A 19,847-nucleotide genomic window follows, 5' to 3' on the forward strand; every position below is an offset into this window, starting at 1 on the left:
TGTTTAGTATTAGAAGAATCCAGCTTCTTGAACAATTAAAAAGATACATTGGAAAATAGAATAAAAAAGAAAACTCCCTTAATTCCACAGTGGGAACTCTGGTATCTTTGCCCTCAAGGCTTTATACTCAAGCAACCATCTCATTTTTTAAGCTATGGATTTTTCTTCTGAATTGGCTATAAAACGATCAGGTTCTGTCTATTTCAAAGGAGACTGGAAGACCTTGCTAGAAGAAGGAAGCTCTGTCTTTTCCACTGCTGTCCAGAAGCAATCTAACTCAGTTTCTAATTCCGTCACCCATTTGCTGAGGTGTTTTGTGTTAATGGTAGTGTTTGTGTGTGTTTCATTGAGGGAGGTTTTTTATTTGTGGTCTTTGAACATATTTTAACTCTGTAGTATCTTGAAACGAAGTCACTTGTAGTCCAGGGTCTGCTGCCTGTTACAGCATGACTAAGAAGTATTCTTTTTCCTCCCTGCATCTGGTTTCCTAATTAAGAAAACTACCAATCTGATTGATCTCAGTACTAAATAAGAGTATTAAGATAAAAGTGCATTGCACAGTTTTGAGCACTACATCACTGTATGGTATTCTTAACAATATTTTTTGAAAGATTTATGACCCTATACATTAAAAGATTTTCTCTCTTTTGAAAAAACCTTGACGGCAATTTGCAGCGATTATCCACGTTACTTGTAAGCTCCTACACTGAGTCTTATATCATCTTAGGCTCTATGAACGAGAGAAGAGGAAAAAAAATTTATTTGTAATGTTTATTGAGAACTTTCTGAGTGACGATAATATTTCCTTTGGAGAGTTTTTATTCTGACTTTGTTGTAGAACCAACATACATGGAAATAATGTAAGAGCACTTGGGGTTGGGGTGGGAGGGCACAGGAGAAGATGCAAAATTAGTTTAGCGCAAACGGGATAGCCCAGTTCTGAGGGAGTGGGGATGGCGGCATGCTAGGAGCTGGGTGGAATTTCCTTGGGGAAATTATGTTCAAGAATCCTTGTCTGTTTGTTATTATCTTCTTGTGCCCACCTTTCCTGTGTTGATACCACTGTGTACATTTGAATGGAATTGTGACATCTGGCGTCTCTGCCAGGCATTCGGACAAGCTTCCCAGTTAAGTGCTGGGCCCTAGTTTTTAAACAGATCAAATACATGTGTTAAAAAGGAATCGACATGCCTAGAGTTCTGCTTTAAAACCCAGAAATTCATTAGCATCTGCTTCTGGAAAGTCAAAGAGTAAAAGTTATATGCATAATTTTCTTCCAGTCCCTTTAGGATGGGTTAGAATTAGATGCTGAATTTTCTTGGCTTTGACACAATGATTACCCAGGCATCACGTACCTATGAAGGTGTTTGGATGTATTTAAGCTACAAGTCAGAATCCCAGGGTCTCTGTGTGTTGTATGTACATCATTGTTAAAATACGATATTGCTATGACTGAATGTGGAATTTTCTTTGGAGTCAGTGTGTCTCAAATAGCCAGGGAGTGATCTGCAATTTCCTTTCCCCATCTTCTGATTTATAGGAGGAATTTAATAATATTATGTTCACAGAATAGTAATGTGTGTGGAGTAGGAGTTTACATTTTGGAAATGTATATTGTAGAATCACTTTCTTAACGGTGAAAGATGTTGATGTGGAGAATACAGCCTTGGACTTCTGTGCCCTGGATTCCCTTAGGAGACGTGCTTCGTGTTTTTCTCCCACAGACCAAGGCTGACTGCTGAGGACTAAAGATGGGGGCGGGCTAGTGGGATTCTGAGTACTTCTTCCTTTTCCTGTTGGACATTTTCTATATTGTTATTATAATTTAAATTGTATTTTTTAAATTTTTATTATGAATTTTTAATTATTAAATGCACCAGCTAAGATTAAATTGGAGCATCATTGCATTTGAACTAAGCCCTCTAATACACATGTACCTATGTACATACATACATACCTAAGCACATACATTAATTCATTCATACATATACAGCTCTGTTCACTCATTAACCATATGCGTGATGCTCTCAATAAAACCTTTTACAAAAGATAATATATACTTTTGAAGCACTGCAATTCCATTTAAATCTCTAATTCCCATCTTTGTGGAAAGATTCAGATATATAAATTTTTCCTAGATGCAGCCTGAAAAACTAATACAGAAATAAGGTGATTATAAGGCACCTTACAATGTTTTGTCCTCCTCTCAAATCCTCCCATAAACATCTTTCAAAGGAAAAGGCTACAGATCTAATTCAGTGCTTGAAGATATTTTCTTTCTATATTTTCTCCTTAATATTTGACAAACTAAGAATCCTGGAACTGAACAGCGACTGTTTTATTCTGAAATGTAACTGAAACGACTCAGAAAACCTACCGAAAGAACCAACAGCATGGATGAAAACAGGGACCCTTATTTCCCATTTGAGGGCTTGTTGGATCATGTGCTTCATTTGGCCCACGGAAAACTGACCTCCTCAATTTCCTGATGGAATACTGCCTCCCAAGGAGCTCTGTGGGGAGTTCTGGCTGTTAAGCCCTGGCAGTGGTACCATGAGGCTCCAGCAAATGCTGGTCTGCTCCTTTATTCCTTGTGTGCATCATGGGAGGCAGTGAGGCCTGGCACGGTGAGTGCTGCTCACATGCTAGGAGCCAAGGCCTGCACTAGCCACCCTTAAATAACTGACTTCGCTGGGTCATTGGTCATTACATCCTCAGTACCCAGCACCTAGCAAGTACTCAAAAAATAGATATTAAATAAATGCATGTTCTTGTTCCTGTGTATCTGCAGTCACTCTGAGCAAATAATATCCAGCTTTTCCTTGGTCACTGGCATGCCCAGTGTCTGTGGCCTCAAGACTCTTTTTTTTAATTATACATATATTTTTTTAATTGAAGTACAGTCAATTACAATGTGTCAATCCCTGGTGTCCAGCACAGTGTCCCAGTCATGCATATACATACATATATTTGTTTTCATATTTTCAAGACTCTTGATTTGACTCTCTAGAACTGCATTGTCCAATATAGTAGCCACTAACTACATGGGGCTATTTACATTGAACTTTAACTAAAATTACATAAAATTTGAAATTCAGCCCTTAGTTGCACTAGCCACATTTCAGGTGCTCAGTAGCCACATGCAACTAATGGTTACCGTAGTGGACAACACGGGCATGGAGCCTTGCCATATAACAGGAAATCCATTGGCCACAGGACTGCTCTGGGCCTTCCTGGACACCAGCTGATGGATCTCCTCTTTGTGTTTGCAGTGCAGCTGTCTGCTTCAGGAAGTGAGGTCTACAGAAACAAGGAGAGTCTTTAAGAGCTGCCTCACATTGTGACATGTCTGATCCCTTGCTCCAGTCCCTACAGCATGAACAAGGTAAGGGGTACTCTGAGGACTCATTCTTGGGTCTTCTTTATGGTACCATGATTTTTTCTGAGTGTGGGATGTCTTTCAGTGGTGCAAAAAGTTTGCATCTCCTGCCAGAAGCATTCCAGAGGTTGGCGAGCAGTGTTGACAGGTAGGGTCACAGGAGCTGGTGGTTGTGGGAGTCTTCCAGCGGTGTCACTTGTGTTTGTCAGAGACCTCTGAGCAGCTGAAATATTGTTTGTTAGTATAACTGCCTTTGCATAAATATTGGAAGATTGAGGCTCTGGAGCCAAAAGCTACCTGGGTTTAAATATCAGCTCTTTTAGATACTGGCTTTGAGGACCTTGGGAAAGTGGCTTAACTTCTCCATGCCTCGGTTTCCCCATCTGTAAAATGCCGATGTGGTGGTATTTACCTCATAGGGTTGTCCTAAGGATGAAATGAGTTAGTATGTATACCAGTGCTTAAAAGAGTCCCTGTCTATATTATAAGCATTTGATAAATATCTGCTGTTGTTCTTTTTGGTGTTGGGGACACTGTTGTCCTTTAGACATTGTGGCCAGAGAGTCTTAGGTGCATCTGCAGCATTTCCATTTATTCCCTGATTGATCCAGCAAGCAGCAGTTGATTATCAGATGGGGGATCAATGATGAATGGAGTTTAGGTCTTGCCTTCGGCAGGAGACAGATGATTTGGAGGCACTGTGGCTAGTATTTTAACTCATGTACCAGAAGTTCTGGAAGCACAGAAGGGACATCCAACTTTGGGGGATGTGAAAACAAGAATATAGAGGAGGTGCCATCTTGAGTTAGATTCTGTATGAAGCATGGTCATTTCTTGCACACGGAAGTAGGGCAGGACATTCCAGGTAAAGGAAGCCCCTATGCAGAGGCTCAAAAAGCATATGAGAAACTGTGATGTGTTAAGAGAACAACAAATTTTGGTGAGGCTGGAGCAGGTTTTCTCAACCTTGACATTACTTGTGTTTGGACCAGGATATCCTTAGTAGTGAGAAGCTGTCTTCTGTATTGGAGATATTTAGTAGCACTCCCCTTCCCCCACTTCAGCTGTGACAACCACAAACATCCCCACCCATTGGCCAATGTCCCTTGAGGGGACAAAAATGCCCTGGTTGAGAATACCTGCACTGGCAGAGGATGGCGGATATGAGCCCAGAGGAGGGAAGGGTCACATTCTGAGAGCCACTGAAGGCTTTAAGACAGTGAGGAGATTTCCAGAGACCTGCAAGAAGAGGTAACTATGGGTTCTGCTGGAGTCAGACAGCACCTTCAGATGATTCAGTCTTAAAAACATATTACGGGATTCCTAGGCTTTAGAAAGCCCATGCAGCTTAATGAGAGTCTTACTAGGATCCCTGTTCCAGTGGTGATTTTTCTCATGGCCATTTGTTTGGCCTTCTCAGGGGCAGCTGCTTTACCCCAACGGAAGTGATCAGAAAGAAGTAAGCAGCTGTTTTTTGAGAGATTTTCATTTGGCTGAGCCAAGCCAAAGAGAAGGAAACCTTTGCTGGCCTTCCCCCTGGGGCACTTTGGCATCAGTACTTACCTTTCAAAAAAGTTTGTATATTTGTTTATTGAGGAACTGTTGTACAATATTATACAGGTTACAGAAACATATAATACAGTGATTCACAACTTTTAACGGTTATGCTCCATTTATAGTTACTATAAAATATTGGCTATGTTCCCTGTGTTGTACAATATATCCTTGTAGCTTATTTTATATCTAGTAGTTTGTACCTCTCACCCCTCTACCCGTGTCTTGCCCCGCTCCCTTTCCCTCTCCCTACTGGTAACCACTGGTTTGTTCTCTGTATCTGTGAGTCTGCTTCTCTTTTGTTACATTCACTAGTTTGTTGTATTAGATTAGCTTCCACATACAAGTGATATCATACAGTATTTGTCTTTCTCTGTCTGACTTATTTCCTTTAGCAAATGCCCTCCAACAGTTTTTGAGAAGTGAGCTTTCAGAATCCTGGAAGGTGGGCAGGCATTCTTCTCCGAGGTCATGACTGGAGGGAGGAGAAGGGAGGAGATCCATCATTGTGGTCACTGCAGACCTTGGCTTCTATTAGAGAGGGTTTGGTGGAATGAAAAGCTAAGACAACTCTGGGGAAATCTCCGCTTGGCAAGCACAGTTTGCTATGACAGCCCTGCCCTAAGTTTCTCCAGGGCAATGCAAGGCCTGATGTCATGGTTTGGCTCTCGACGCACAGCTGGGAACTAGACTCCTTAGAAATTTCAAGTGTCTCAGTAGGTGTGTCCATTGCTTGGGAGGTTATGTTCTGCCTGAGTGACCCAGTAAATGCTTTGTTTTATGTTATTTCAGTTTAAAGTAGTGATTAAGCATGATGTGTAACCTCCATAGGTCAGCATTTTTGTTATGGTTTTCTGGGCATAAGAGAAAAATAGGTCACCTTCTGGGGAGGAAACAGATCTCAGCACAAATAAAACTAGACAGTCATCTCATCAATTAGGATTTGTAAGTTAGCACATTGGAAATATTTGGTGGGTGTGATTGATTTTCTGAGTAGATGTGTTCCTAGAAAGTTGGAGAAATTTGAATTGTACACTTTCCCAGTAATCACTCTCTTTCCTTCCCAAGCCCCCGCTAGCTGTGGAACACTTTAATTAGGGAGCTGTCAGGATGGAGGAGGGCCGTAGCATCCAGGGTCCAGTGTCATTCCTCTGAAGCACCAGGACAATTCTGATCACTCTTAGGCAGCAGTGGAGACGATACCCTTTAGAAAGCACAGGAATGGCCATGTGGCACAGGGGAATCGACAGTTTGTCTCACCAATCAAACAGGAATAACCTGATAGTCAGTGAACTGCTGTCCACCAATTAGGGCTTTCATTCCTCACATTCTGGAACTTCTATCTGTGCCTGGATCTGGGAACACACCAGCCCTCAGACAGCTAACACGCTGGTGCTTTAGTGCTGGCAGAAGATGGAAACAGAGGGCATTCCTGGCCACAGTGCTCGCTGGGACCCAGTGCTGTAGTGCACATGGGACATGTCAGTTTGATACCCAACCCATAAGGTTTATACAGAGTGATACCCTCACATCTATTCACCTGTTAAGTATTGTAAACAGACCCTAATTGTTGTACATTCTGGGCTTGATGCTCTAGCCTTCCATGTTCAAGAAACTGGGTGCACAAATTCCCCAGGGTGATCACTCTCCCTGGCCCTCTGCAGACTTGAAGACCATCTTTCCAACTCTCGAACTCTCCTTAGATCTTTTTCCAAGAACTGACTTTCCAACCTTTATATTGATCAAAACTTTATAATTAGGATTTAACTTTAAGTTTTGTCCAAAGTCTTCACCCTTCCTACTTTCTTGGCTATTTGCTTGTTAACATGTATAAATATATAATGCATATAATATGTTATAAATTTTGCTAACAAGGATTAATGTTTTGTGTTTATATGTGATATGTATATGTTATCATGCTGTAAAGAGAGGATGTAGTGTGTCACTTAGAAAAATCATAGGCAAATGGGAAGCAAATTGGACGGGATGGCATTTTACGGAAGCGGATTGGGCTGAATGACATACATCCAGTACGTGCCACCGTGTAACACGAAACCACCCTTCCAGGAACAGTGTTCTGCTCTTGGAAGATTTCTCTTCCTAGCAGCAACCTTGGAATTATGACCCTAAACTCTTTCCCTGGCAGTCATCGTTTTCATGAAGGCACATCCATGCTGTTCTCTGCCTTGAGTTTGTGAGGCCACTCCATCTAACTGAAAAATAATCGATTTTTCTGCTATTACACAGAATGCGCCCCCTCCCCAGCCCCAGTGAAAATGAATCTCCTTGAGAACTGTTTCTTCCTTGTTACGTTCAAATAAAGCCAAATCTGATTATTCCTGCTCTGGACAAGTGCCATAGCATCAAATGAAGGAGGGGAGGGTCTCTTATCTCTCTTGGTGGGTGGACACCACTGTTCTGCTTACTCTCTGCCCAACAGAGTTTTTCTCTGCATATTTCCCAGTATTCAGCACCATATCTACTGAGCCAGGTTTGAGGCAGCGTCACCTTTACAGTTAGGTCAGTGACTCTACAGTCAACTAAAAAGTGACACTGAAATTTAGTTTCTGCCTGCATTTAGAGTTTTTCTTACTTTGCAACTCCTTAATATGAAGTGGTGAAGTCCAGACCTCAAGGCCCTTGGTTCTCCCACCCAGCGCTTGGCAGACACATAACTCTTCTTGACTAAACACCAGCTCCTCCAGCACATATTTAGGCCACGTGCACCATGTACCGCACACCGCGCTTGCAGTACACCAGTGAACAAACAAAGGTGTCTGCTGTCCGGAGCTTCCATTCTGGCCAAGATGAAGAGTCGTTTCATTATAGTGGTTTAATATTTAAACATACACCTAATGTTAAAACTTTCTCCATTTGAAAGTTCTTTCACTCAAAGAGCAAGTTAACAGAGCTTTTGGGTGCAGTGTAAGGAATTGGTAAAAAATAAACATTTAAGATCTCTCTCCTCCCCTTTCTAGGACCCTCTTGGTGGTTTCACCAAATGACCAGTCCATGAGTCTCCAATGCTGCTTTTCTAAAGGCAATGGCCAAGTTCCCCTCCTGGCAGACTTTGGAGAAATATCACACACTTCAAAAACCAGTGAAATGGAAGAAAATACAAATGAAAATGAAATGATCTTGGAATAAAGAGAGCCTTATTAATTTCTAGTGGTAGAAATTGTAAAGGAAGAAAATGTGCTTGTGTGAAACCTCAAAATTTCTTTCCATCAAAAGACATTCTGAACTATCTTAAAAGACAAAGACCAGCCAGGGCAATATTTACAACATAAATGACAGAGAGTATAACTTAGCTAATTTATGTCAAATTCCAAAAAATTAGTAAGGTAAGAGTAATTAATAGAACATGGGCAAAGGTAAACCCAATAAAAGAAGAAATATGATGAGCAAATAACATGTAAGAAAATATTCAGTGTCAACAGTTATCAAAGAAAGACAAATTAAAATGATGGGATGGCATTTTCTACCTATGCAATTGGTGAGGATTTATAAAAGTTACTCGGTGAAGGTGTGCATGGGACTGTCAGGCTCTCTCATTCACAGTTAGTGAAAGAACATTTCTTAAGGGGATTTGATGTGTATCAGAGCCTCAAAAATACATCTTTTGGTGGGAGGGTATAGCTCAAGTGGTAGAGTGCATGCTTTGCATGCATGAGGTCCTGGGTTCTATCCCCAGTATCTCCTCTAAAAGTAAATAAACCTAACTACATCCCCCCACCACCACTGCCAAAACAAAATAATTAAATAATACAATAATAAATAAATAAAATACAGAAAATAGAATATTTAAAAAAAAGAAATTAAAAAAATACATCTTTTGACTCTAATTCCATTTCTAGAACAGTTACTGAATGAAAATTGCTATGAATGGGTAAAAAAATTTAGCTAAGATACTCATCACATGTTGTGTTATAATAATTATAACAGTAATTTTAAAAAGGGTAACCATGGTACATCCATACAGTAAAAATGCCAAGGAGGGATAGAGGAATATTTAATGATATAAAAAGATGTTCTAAATAAATTATGAAGAAGGCAAGTTACTTAACAATATGTACATTGTGATCATAATTTCGTTGTTTTAAAAAAGATACATGTCTACCCACAGAAAAAAGATTGCAGATAGACATCAAAGTATTAAGAGCATTACCTTCTTTTTGCTTGTATGTTCTACATTTTCTTTAGCCATGTGCATTCTTTCATACTGAAAATAGTATTTTGAAATAAGACATTAAATTATGATATGAATTAAATAAATTAAGATATGAACCTCACTGTATTTTTTAAATATACATGATTAAAAGACGGTAAGGATGTTGCCCAGAATGCTGGCAAGGGCTCTCTCAGAGGGCAAGCACATGGTATGACTGTTTCTTGTTTTAAAAAATATTTTTCTGTATTTTCAACTTTCTTGCAGTAAGTGTTTATGTATATGATTAACAATTAGAAAAAAGAAAGTATTTTAAGATAAATATTACTTTTAGCTATTTTGCATTTGGGTTACAACGGGATGAAGATTTAGTGGGCAGGTAAAAAAACAAGAGAGAGCCACTGGTCAAACCAATTTGTATTTGGGAGTCATTCTATTTGATGTATTACCAGGAAGGAGCATTTTAATGTACTAATATTTTGGGTGCAGTAGTCAGTAGAGAAATGCTCCAGAAAAAGATACTGTCCTTTGATTCAGTGGCTCAAAAGATTTTAAATGGCTATTACATCCTCTTACTCATTACATCCTCTTATTCAAGACATCGCTGGTATGTACAAGTTTAGACCAGTGGTTCTGAAACTGTGGCTTGGGAACCCCTGGGGAAGGGGTCCATTCATGGACCACCTGCAAGGTCAAAACTATTTCCATAAGAATACTAAGATGTGTTTTTGCCCTTTCCACTCTCTCTGAGTATACAGTGTAGTTTTCCAAGAGACTACGTGACATGCTATGACATCATCCCTGTGCCTGTGACAGCTGTTGGGATGTGTGCTTGTGAAAATGTCCCCAAAATGCCTCAGTTTTAATTTTTAACATGGTAATTATTGATAGGAATAACTGACATAAACAAAAGCTCTTTGGGGTCTGATAATTTTTAAGCGTATCCTCAGGAGTTTGAGAACCATTAGTTAGTCTCTGCCTGTGTCCTCTGTTTGGGGGTCTTTAAGAAGAAGCTGGACCCTGGGCCCTGAACAAGAGGGCCCTGGACATTGGAGCACATCTGTTCTCACCTTCTACATCTTTAAGGAAAAATTGCCCTTATCTCTTATTTTAGAAACTTTATTTTTATAGAGTTTGCGAGGCTAAATGGAACATTGTTTGCACAAGGCCAGTGTAGCACCTGGGTTCCTTGTAAGTCAAATTCTGCTGAATGTGGAGCATATGGAAATGGAGAAATTAGACCTCCAATCTCTTCCTTGTGTATTGATTGCATTTGGCAAGTCAGTGAATTTTTAGGATGAAAACAGGAACATTATTCCCTTCTGAAAGGTATGGGGGTGCAAATGTAAAATAACCGTAACCTGACGGATGGTCGGTCTGGCATGAAGTAGTGAAAAGACAAAGTTAAAAGCATTAACTGAGTACGTTTATGCTCATTTGTCTTTAAAATGTGTACATGTCTAGAACCCATTTGTGTGTGTAAGTAAGAGTAAAACACACCTGCTATTTGAGAATTGCTTCCTAAGTTACGTAGAATTTCCCCTTTATACAGTCATTTCTACTGCGGAAGGAACATCAGTGCTTCTCTCTCAGTCTCAGGCCTCCCCCTTCCTTTCTGCTTCACCAGAAATGCATTTCACTTGGTCTTCAGGTGTGCCGTTCACCCCCGCATCTCTGAGCAGCGCACAGTGGAGAAGTGGTCGGTGCCTGCTTCCCTGAAAAGGAGTCTTCACGGTCCCAGGTGTACGTTGAGGATCTGAACCTTTGTACGGAGAATTTGGGCTTCAGAGGAATGAGTGTGTGGGAGCCCCGAGACCAGGGCCCCAGATGCAGGATTTATGTGCTCCTGGCAGTGCCTTGACTTGGGGTGCGGGCGTCAGTAGCCTCACCTAACAGCTCCCCATCATGTCATCAAAGATGCAGTTAAGGCTTCAGAACAGAAAGGCTGGACTTTTGGTTTAAGACCATCACAGCCCCAGAGCAGGAGAAGGAATATGTTTTGACATGACTGTCACCTAATTTCAAGTCTGAGAGGCCAGGCTTGTGAGTCATGATAAGCTCTTTGAAATGTGGCCACAGCTGCTGACCATAAAACGGTTTCCATTTGGAGGAAAGAGGATGCTCGGTTCCACTTCGTTCTTTTTAGTGGCACTTTACACACGTTGTGGTTGTCTGTTTGGGAATCTTGTTCATCCTTACTTCTTGAAGGTTTAAAGAGAAGCGCATAGGATTTTCTTGATTAAAACAAGCTTCGCCTTTTTTTAAAATTTAAACTGACAAACTGCCCTCGTACCAGCCTGCATGTGGAGCTGTAATTGGATGTTAACTGAGATGGTGGGGTCTCGTTCTGTGGCACAGTATTGAACTAAGCCCACACCAGCCTGCAGCATCAGGAGACAGGCCCTTCGGACACATGATGTGTATGGCGATCTCTTTCTTTGATGCTGGTGGTGGCTGACTTCCTATAACAAAGAGGTCAGTGGATCTTGGCCTTGCACATCACGTGGAGGAATGTGCTGGTGTCCTCAGTCCTCAGCTGTGCCCTTTTCTCTCAATTAGTCGGCCTTAATGGAGACAGTTAAGTTACAACCGATTTAGTTAATTGGTGATTGGAAACCCGACTAGTTACTTAGTGAATCTGTGGCCTGTCTGACTTTAGAATAAACAATCCACTCGATTTGCCTGATTTTGCAAACGTATCATCTTAAGCAATGAAATTGCTGTGTGTGAGGGGACATACATAACGGAGAGATTGCTTTCAACCCAGATTATTCATTTGAGAACCTAATACTTTGAATTGCCTCTGTTCCCTCCCTTTTTGTGATACAGAGGCCTCGTAATGTGTAGCTGTTTGCTGGTAATCTTTCCCTCTCCTTGTTATCTTTTATCTCCGTAAAAATAAGCTTAGCATTACTGTTTTCTAGAAGGTGTTTTCAGAGAACATCATGCTTTTGAATATATGTGCATCCTTGGCTTTATTTTTTAAAAATCTCCTAGCATGTGGTAAAATTAGTAAATGTACTAGATAGAGAAAGGAGTGATGCCTATTTAGAGTATGCAGAACTATGTAATTTGCAGAAATTCCTCAGTGGATGTTCAGAAAACACATATTTCTAGTCTCTCATAAATGACAGTGTTTAGGTTTAAATGAAAACATTTATATTTGATTAATCACAGTTTATACGTTCTTCTGGTTGATTTAGTGTTTCCTTTTTTTTTAATGGAATAGTTTTGTAACTTTTTACCACCCTCAGTCTTTAATAAAGTAGCATTATCTTGAAAGGCTAGTCTCAATTAGATAAAACTATAAGCAGTTAATTAAGATAACCAACCCTGGCCAGAGAGGTAAAGTGCCGTCACACGTCGTAGTGACCGAGGAGCGCCTATTAATTGGAACAGTAGGAAAACTGCAACGAGGTATGGCAAAAAAAACCTAGAAAATGGTGCATGAAATTAGCCATATCTGCATCTCTTGTTATTTCTTAAATCCAACCCATAAACAATTTGTTGTGACAGCTCTAGGCTGGGATTATGGCATTTCAGATGAGGTCTGATTATAGCTAAAAATAGACATGTGTATTGAAGATCAGAAAAGGAATATTAAACAATTGAAATTTTGTGAAAGACTGATGCTGTTTCATTGTAATAATTTCCCCAAAGACACATTAGTAATGCTGCTAAATACAGACTTTAATAGACTTTAATAATGTGTACTTTAGAGGCCTGATACACAAAGGAATAATGTATAAAACATTCATTATGGAAAATTGCTACCTTTTTTATTTAATAAGAAATCTGTTGAAACAAAACCATTGCATTGCCTGTGGCATTGTGTTCCAGGGTGCTAGTGGGCTGAAGAATAATTGCCACCTTCTCTTATATTTTTTTCTACCTATTCTAATCAAGTTTCAATCACATTTACTTGTTTGTTCCATGAATGAAAATGGGGATTTAAAAAAGAGGACTTGGGTTGGATGGACCCTATTCATGTTGTGGTCCGGCCTGTCACTGCCTGTGTAATATGGGACAAGTATCTTAACATCAAACTCTGTCTCATCGGTTGCAAACTGGGGATTGTTCTACTTACCACACAAGGTCAAGATCAAGGTGGAAGATGTTAAATGTTGACTGGGCAGAGGCGCCACGGGACAGGCACTCGATAAATGCTTTTGATCATGATTCCTTTCTCCATCTGTTTCTCTTTACATTGCTTGTTTGTATGGATGACTGTTTGCGGAGGTGGGGGGGCAACAAGGGGGTCAAGAGTAGGAAAAAGCAATTAAAGAGAAGCCTCCGTAAGCAGCTCTGTCGCCACGCCTTGCATTGGATTTCAATTTGATTTTAATGTGCTGCTGCTGAGAGCCATGCTGTTGAAAAAGAGAGAAGAGTAAGAAGCAGATGCTCTTGCAAGAACAGTGGGGCATTTATCTCTTTTAATGAGATAACATCATTAGAGTGACAAAGTGCAGCGAATCGATACTTAAAGTGGACTGGTGCTATCTTCCCAAAGTGTGCCGACGGTTACCCTTCACAGCCTTAGAATCTGCTGAATCACGAATTCTGTCCTATTTGTTATTAGAGCCACTGACTTTGATCTCACAGAATAGATCCACACCTTAGGGATCTCCCCGGGAGGAGCAAAACAGACTAATTGGATAAATGAGAAAAATCCAGGGTGATTTATAAGCTGTCCTGGAATCAAGGAACCTCGGAGGAAGGAGGTTGGGCTTTTTTCCCTTTGACTTCTTTAAATGGCTGCACATCCGAGCCCGTCCTCCTTGCTCTTGGTCTGCTTCTTGGTGTAGAGTCAGAAACACTAATGTGACACTGACAGCCCTGACATTCACAACAAAGAGACCAGAAGGAGAGAGAGGAGGAGAAACCTCGGAGGGGGAAGGTGAGGAAAAGCAGAAGGGGAAGTGGTGGGTTTTTTTTCTCGCACACAAAATCCATAGCTGCAACATCACCAAACGTTCTGGATAGAGTCCATGCAAGGAAGACTAAGGAAGGAGCAGGGTGAATTCCGATGGAGATAAAATTGGGCTGGGAAGATTTTTTTTGCTCCTATTTTTTCCCCTCCTCTCTTAGATTTCAGTGTGTAGCCTATGAGAGTAACTGTGGCTATGATTTCTTCTCACCAAGAAAAAAAAAAGACATTAAAAAAATTCCCCTCTTTTATTATCCCGGTTTTTCTTTTTGAAACAAAGCAAAGTGTAGCACGAATCTTAACAGGAAGTGTGTGCTCTTAAGTTTTTCATTTTATTGCCAGATTCCCATAGTTTAATCTGAATAATGGCTACTTCAGGAAAGAAGTCGTTGGTGAGGGATATTTTCTGACGGTGACAGAGCTGACAAGGGGACTGTTCAGTGTTTATCCTCCTGCCGCCTTACCCTTGGCCTCCCCAGCACCTGCTGGCTGCAGGAAATGCTGATGTTCCCGGCACTGTGGAGCGGGCTGCCTGTGGCCAGATCTTCCAAACATCTTTGAGGTTTCTCTCTCCCCTGGGCACTTACTCCATTCGGAATCCTTCTGGTGAGTGGTCTCCGGTCTCCATCTCAAATCAGTCAGGACCTGGAAACCCGCGGCCACATCTCACATGTGTTTGGAATCCAGATGCTGTGATCTAAATTGAGCTCTGAGCTCAGGCTGAATCATCCCAGCTTCTCTGTAAACACGAGAGCCACGCTGCCAGCTCAGCCTTTGAGGTGTTTTCAATGACAGCTCTATGTCTTAGCTAGGGTATCTGCCCTTTCAGTTTTTCATCATGCAAAGAAAAACAAAATCAAAAAATGGAAAACATCGTCTTGATTCCATGTTAGTTACTCTACCACAAAGGAAGTACATTTGTTGGTCTGCATTTCAGGGCAGAAAGTGTTGCATAGTGACGTCTCTTCAGATTAATTAAAAATAATGTTGAGAACTTTGGAAAAAGCTGAGACCTCATTTTACAGTAGTCTTGTCTTTAGTACCCCAGTAAAACTTTACACACTTGGGCCACTTGGGAGAAATGCTCCTCTGAATTTGCAAAAAAAAAATTGTTTTAAGTGAATGACAGCATAATTTGAATTATGTATAGCAACCTTTATGTTGTGGCTAACTTAAAATTCTTGAGGAAATTCTGTTTCTACTGTCAGAGGAGAGTACATTTGTACCCTGGGGAGGATTTAGGGGAATTACCCCCAGATATCTTCCTGTAAACTCAAATTTTCTTTGAAGTTCCTTTTTATCCTAAAAATTTACATGGATGTTACATTGTTCTCTGTGGTATGTCTATGGGGTTTTTTTTTTTTTCATGTGAAAGAACTTCAAAAATGACTTGCCAGTTAAATTACTTAATTAAATCTCATATTAGGTAATTTAACTGTTACAACAAATAAGCCCTCAATAGCCAATGGTTTGACACAACGAATGTTTCCTTTCTTGCTAGATTTTGACCCAATGTAGGTATTTCTGGAAGGTGAAGTGCTTTTATTCAGCAGTTATTCAGGAATCTGAATGTAGGCTCCTGCATCTTCTGGCCTTACCATCTGTTTTAGGTTTCTAGGCCGCTGTAACAAAGCACCACAGATTGGGTGCCCTAAATAACAGAAATACATTGTCTTGCAGTTCCGGAGCCTAGAAATCCGAGATCAGAGTGTCGGCAGGAATGGTTTCTTCTGAGAGCTATGAGGGAAAGATCTGTTCCAGGCCTGTCTCCTTGGCTTGTAGATGCCATCTTCCCCCTGTGTCTTCACATCATCTTCCCTCTATTCCTGTCTGTGTCCAAATTTCCCCTTTTTATAAGGACATCATCCTCTTCCAGTAAGACCTCATCTTAAGTAATCACATCTGTAATTACCATATTTCTAAGTAAGGTCATTTTCTTAGACACGGGTAGGGGGTGGTGAAGACTTCAACATATGAATGTGGAGGGGAGGGAAGGAGACAATTTAACCCATAATCCCAGCTTTGAGGCTTATGATCATCTGTGGAAGGGGAAGAGAGCATGAGGAAGGGACACTCCTTAATTCCCATAGCCCTGAAGTGAGTCCACATTTTCTTATCGTATTCCATTAGTAAGAACTAGTCACGTGGTTCCACCTGACTACAAGGGGGCCTGGGAAATGTAGTCCCTGGCTGAGCAGTGACTATGCAAGATGGCTCCAGACGTATGCATGTGCACAAGAGCCTCTCCTCTTTCTAGGAAAAGCTGTCCTCTGTATCCCATGCCTTCCACTGCTCCTGAGAGCATGCCCATCAGAGAGCACTGAAAGAGGTTTTCAAAGTACCCAAGCTTGAGAATCCCATTCTAGCACTGCTGAGAATGCCTTTCAATTAACACTCCAAGTATTTATATGTAAATAAGTGCCTGAGGTTGCTTACTATTTTGTTTTTTTAAGAATCTAATATATTCTCAAGGGAATTTTATTTACACTATTAATGGGCACCTTTTCTCCTTATGAAACTTGTGAAATCCAAGATAATAAGGTCTCACTGTTCGCCAGAAGTGTAGCTTTTGGTTAGAATGATTTCCTGCAGTACAGTAACTTTTTTGGTTACATGTTCTATTATTACTGAAAAATGATATGCATCCAAGAGGGAAAAAAGGATATTGTGAGTGCAGAGGACAATTATATAACCTGCTGTGCTTCTCTCAAATGGCTAGACTTTAGTATTTAATTATAAAAGTCTTGTCTCTCCTATCCAGGTTAGTCATTATTTCGAAAGTTGAATGTGGGTTTTATAAGTGACTAAGTAATTGCTTTGTATGTTCCTTTTCAATTACAGTAAGAAGTCATGAATTCTCTACATTTAGAACTGCTAAAATTATTTAGATTTGCCTGTTGAATAGTTTTATCTAAAAAAGGACTTGGGAAAAAAATTTCCACTGTAAATTTTTGGCTTCTTGAAGTAATTTGTAAGAAATTTCCCATAAAAAAGATAGTGATAGTAATTCGAGAAAGATAAGTAGGTGCAGTGTGAAAACTCAGTAGGTAATGTTGAAAATACTTTATTACTGAACCATAATATTTAATTTAAGATTTTAGTCATGAAGTCCTGTGTCAAGAAACCATTCTCTTGCTGTTTTAATGTGCTGTTATTTTAAAACACAGATGTTACCTAATGACTTAATGCCCATCAACGGCACCATGGATTTCCCTGTGGTCAAAAAACCCTGGCAGTGGTACTTCAGTAAAGGTAGTCATTTGAACAGTGGCCTTTTAATTTTTAGTGGTTATAGTTTTTAATATGTCAAAATAAATTAACACACGAGGTTGAGTCATTAGAATGGATTAAATCCTTATTCATTTATATGTTATGAGTTCAGATTTTGGAGAAACGTTTAGAATGAAGTTTACCCTTTGTAGATATTTGATAAATAATTATTTTAACTGTTGCCTTCTTATTGAGTGCCTAATGTTTGCTAGATATGGCACTAGCTCCTATTGTAGTAGACTGTATTATTGCATCATTTTATGGCCCACTTGAAGAGTAAGTAGGCGGTATTATTCCCACTTTACAGATAGGGAAACCCAGAGACACGTAAGTAATGAGCCTAATATCACCCGTCTAGATACAGAATATCCAGTATTTGAATTCAGATTTTACTGACTCTAGAACCCATACACATTTCCATTCTGTCACATTGCCTCAGAGGAGAGTACTTGTTGGATTCAATTTGAAATAAAGTACACGGATTTGCTAGGCTAAAAGTAAGTGCCACATCCCAGGATGAATGTTTTCATTCTTGAAAGGACAAGCCATTTGCAAATTGAACAGATTCATCTAGTGGCTGGACATTTGTTCCATCCAGTCATTAAAGCAAGTTGGTAGAACTTTTACTTGCTAACACTTTAATAGATGACTCCTTCCTAAATAAAGGAAGCAGCCTGTGATTCAGAGAACTTCTTACACATCCATGATGTGACTAACTTAGAGTTCTTTAGAACTCATTAGGTTCCTTAAAACTGGCTTCTAATTCATATTCTCACACTTGCCCCCCTTTCTGAATGTACTCTGGTTATGCAGATTTCATTGACTGACTGAGACAAACACAGAAAAAGGCAACTTTGAACCATAGATGGGCCTAGCCTGAGAGTAAGATAAAGAAACCTTGTCTATCTTCCAGTGAGAAGTGCAGCCGGAACCCTGAGATCAAAGAAAAGTGTATTCTCCTGAAAACATTTCACCTTTTCTAGCAACATGACAAGCCTCACTTCTGGTGAAATGGATGATTTAAAATTTCGAGGGGTGCTGACATCGTTTTAAGTTTCATTCCATTTACTCTGTTTGTGGTTTCTGCTCTGTGACTTTAGCCAAGTCACATCTCCTGTTTGAAGCTTGGCGTCTCCATGTATGAAGCCGTGGGAGCAGGTTAGGAGGTGCTAGCCGATGTCTTAGCCTAGGTTGGCTACAGGGGGTTCTGTAAAATGCTAGGAATTGAGTCCAATATTTGATGTGCATATGCATTTTTCTGGAGAAAATGATTCATAGGTTATGATATCAGATTCTCCAGGGCTTCAGCATGCAGAAAAATCAATATGCCAGATTGTCTCTGAAGTCTGCAGGGACTCTGGCATTCCAGTTTTCTATAAACTGTATGAAGCATGGGCTGACCTGGACAGGGTGGGTGAGAAAATGAATGCATTCTCTCTCTTTTCTGCAGTGCGACATGTAAGGGAAACGTGGAGTGTTTTTATGATAGACTCTTGCTTCTCTTGTCTCTAGGGTGAGTGTTGTGTGTACAGTACATGTTCAATAGGTGTTTGCGGATGATGACAAAATTCTGTTATTAGCAGAAGAGCAGAAAGAGTCTCTAAGTTAGAAGTGAATCACTTTTTAGTGATAAAGGAACATTTTTTTCCAAGCCTGAGCATTTTTGGTCGTTATCTGCAGTGGGAGTTTAAAGGATCCATTTGAAATAGCACGTACTTATTTGGAATCTCAGACCTTTGGAGTGTTAACACCTAGAGGACGTTCAGAGTTGGGGAATCGATTCCCAGAGGTGAGTGATGTAAACACTGTGCTCCTGCTTAGTGTCTCTGGCTGTTGTACCTGCAGTGTGGGAAGCCTGTTGTCCTGCCAGAGAGCCTACTCACACGTGTCATGGCTCAGCAGATTAACCAGTCTGCAGCAAGAGCCCTGTTGCTCAGCAAATAAACAGATGAGAGAAGAAGGAAAGCATTCCAGCACCTCCTGCTTTGGGTAGGGAAGAAAAAGAAGTAAGCGTCATCCCCTGGCCAGCTGTTCATTTGAATCTGATGGAAGTCCTCTCTTGAATGTGACTCATGCAATTCACTGTATTGGAACAACATACTACTCTCCGAAAAACTCCCAGTTCAGTTAAAAAATAAATAAATAAATAAATAAATAATTAAAACCACCGTTTCTTGGCTGCTTGGATATGCCTTCCAAAGAAAATCAGTGATGCCTACCTACATTATTACGTCTCTCCAAAAATTGCATTTCTTTTTTTCTGTTAGTGGATTTTTAACATCACCTTTGACTCCTTAATATAAATGTCTATGTGTGTGTTTTACAGCCATTTACTCTCTCAATTTTCGTTTCAAATTTAAGCATCTTGGCTGTTTCCTTTGGAAACTTTGTAAAAAGAGAGTAATCATAGTGGGCCACAGTAATATTATCTGTCTTCAAAGTTGCCATGAACAGTCACTGTTAAGATGTATTCTCTAGGCCAAGCCTAATTCAAGGTCAAGAGCAGGCCAGATGTTCAGAGTGAGACTCTGGAAACTGATTTTATTTAT

The 19,847-nt window shown here is 40.2% G+C and overlaps 1 protein-coding gene and 1 non-coding gene across 5 annotated transcripts in view; both read left to right on the forward strand.

The window, feature by feature from the left end:
* The window catches only part of BACH2 (BTB domain and CNC homolog 2), a 324,594-nt gene that overhangs the window by 76,879 nt on the left and 227,868 nt on the right, over positions 1 to 19,847 (forward strand). For 2 of the 4 annotated variants that reach the window (XM_074368612.1, XM_074368614.1), the window contains exon 2: positions 3,273 to 3,385. The gene's annotated coding sequence lies outside the window, so the exon portion shown is untranslated. The remainder of the gene's footprint in view (positions 1 to 3,272; positions 3,386 to 19,847) is intronic. The other 2 variants (XM_074368613.1, XM_074368615.1) reach the window with 1 other exon arrangement.
* On the forward strand, positions 8,562 to 8,635 carry TRNAA-UGC (transfer RNA alanine (anticodon UGC)). Its single transcript has one exon. It is a non-coding gene; the product is annotated as a tRNA-Ala (tRNA).

Source organism: Camelus bactrianus, chromosome 8, assembly GCF_048773025.1.
Source record: "Camelus bactrianus isolate YW-2024 breed Bactrian camel chromosome 8, ASM4877302v1, whole genome shotgun sequence".
Lineage (NCBI taxonomy): Eukaryota > Metazoa > Chordata > Mammalia > Artiodactyla > Camelidae > Camelus > Camelus bactrianus.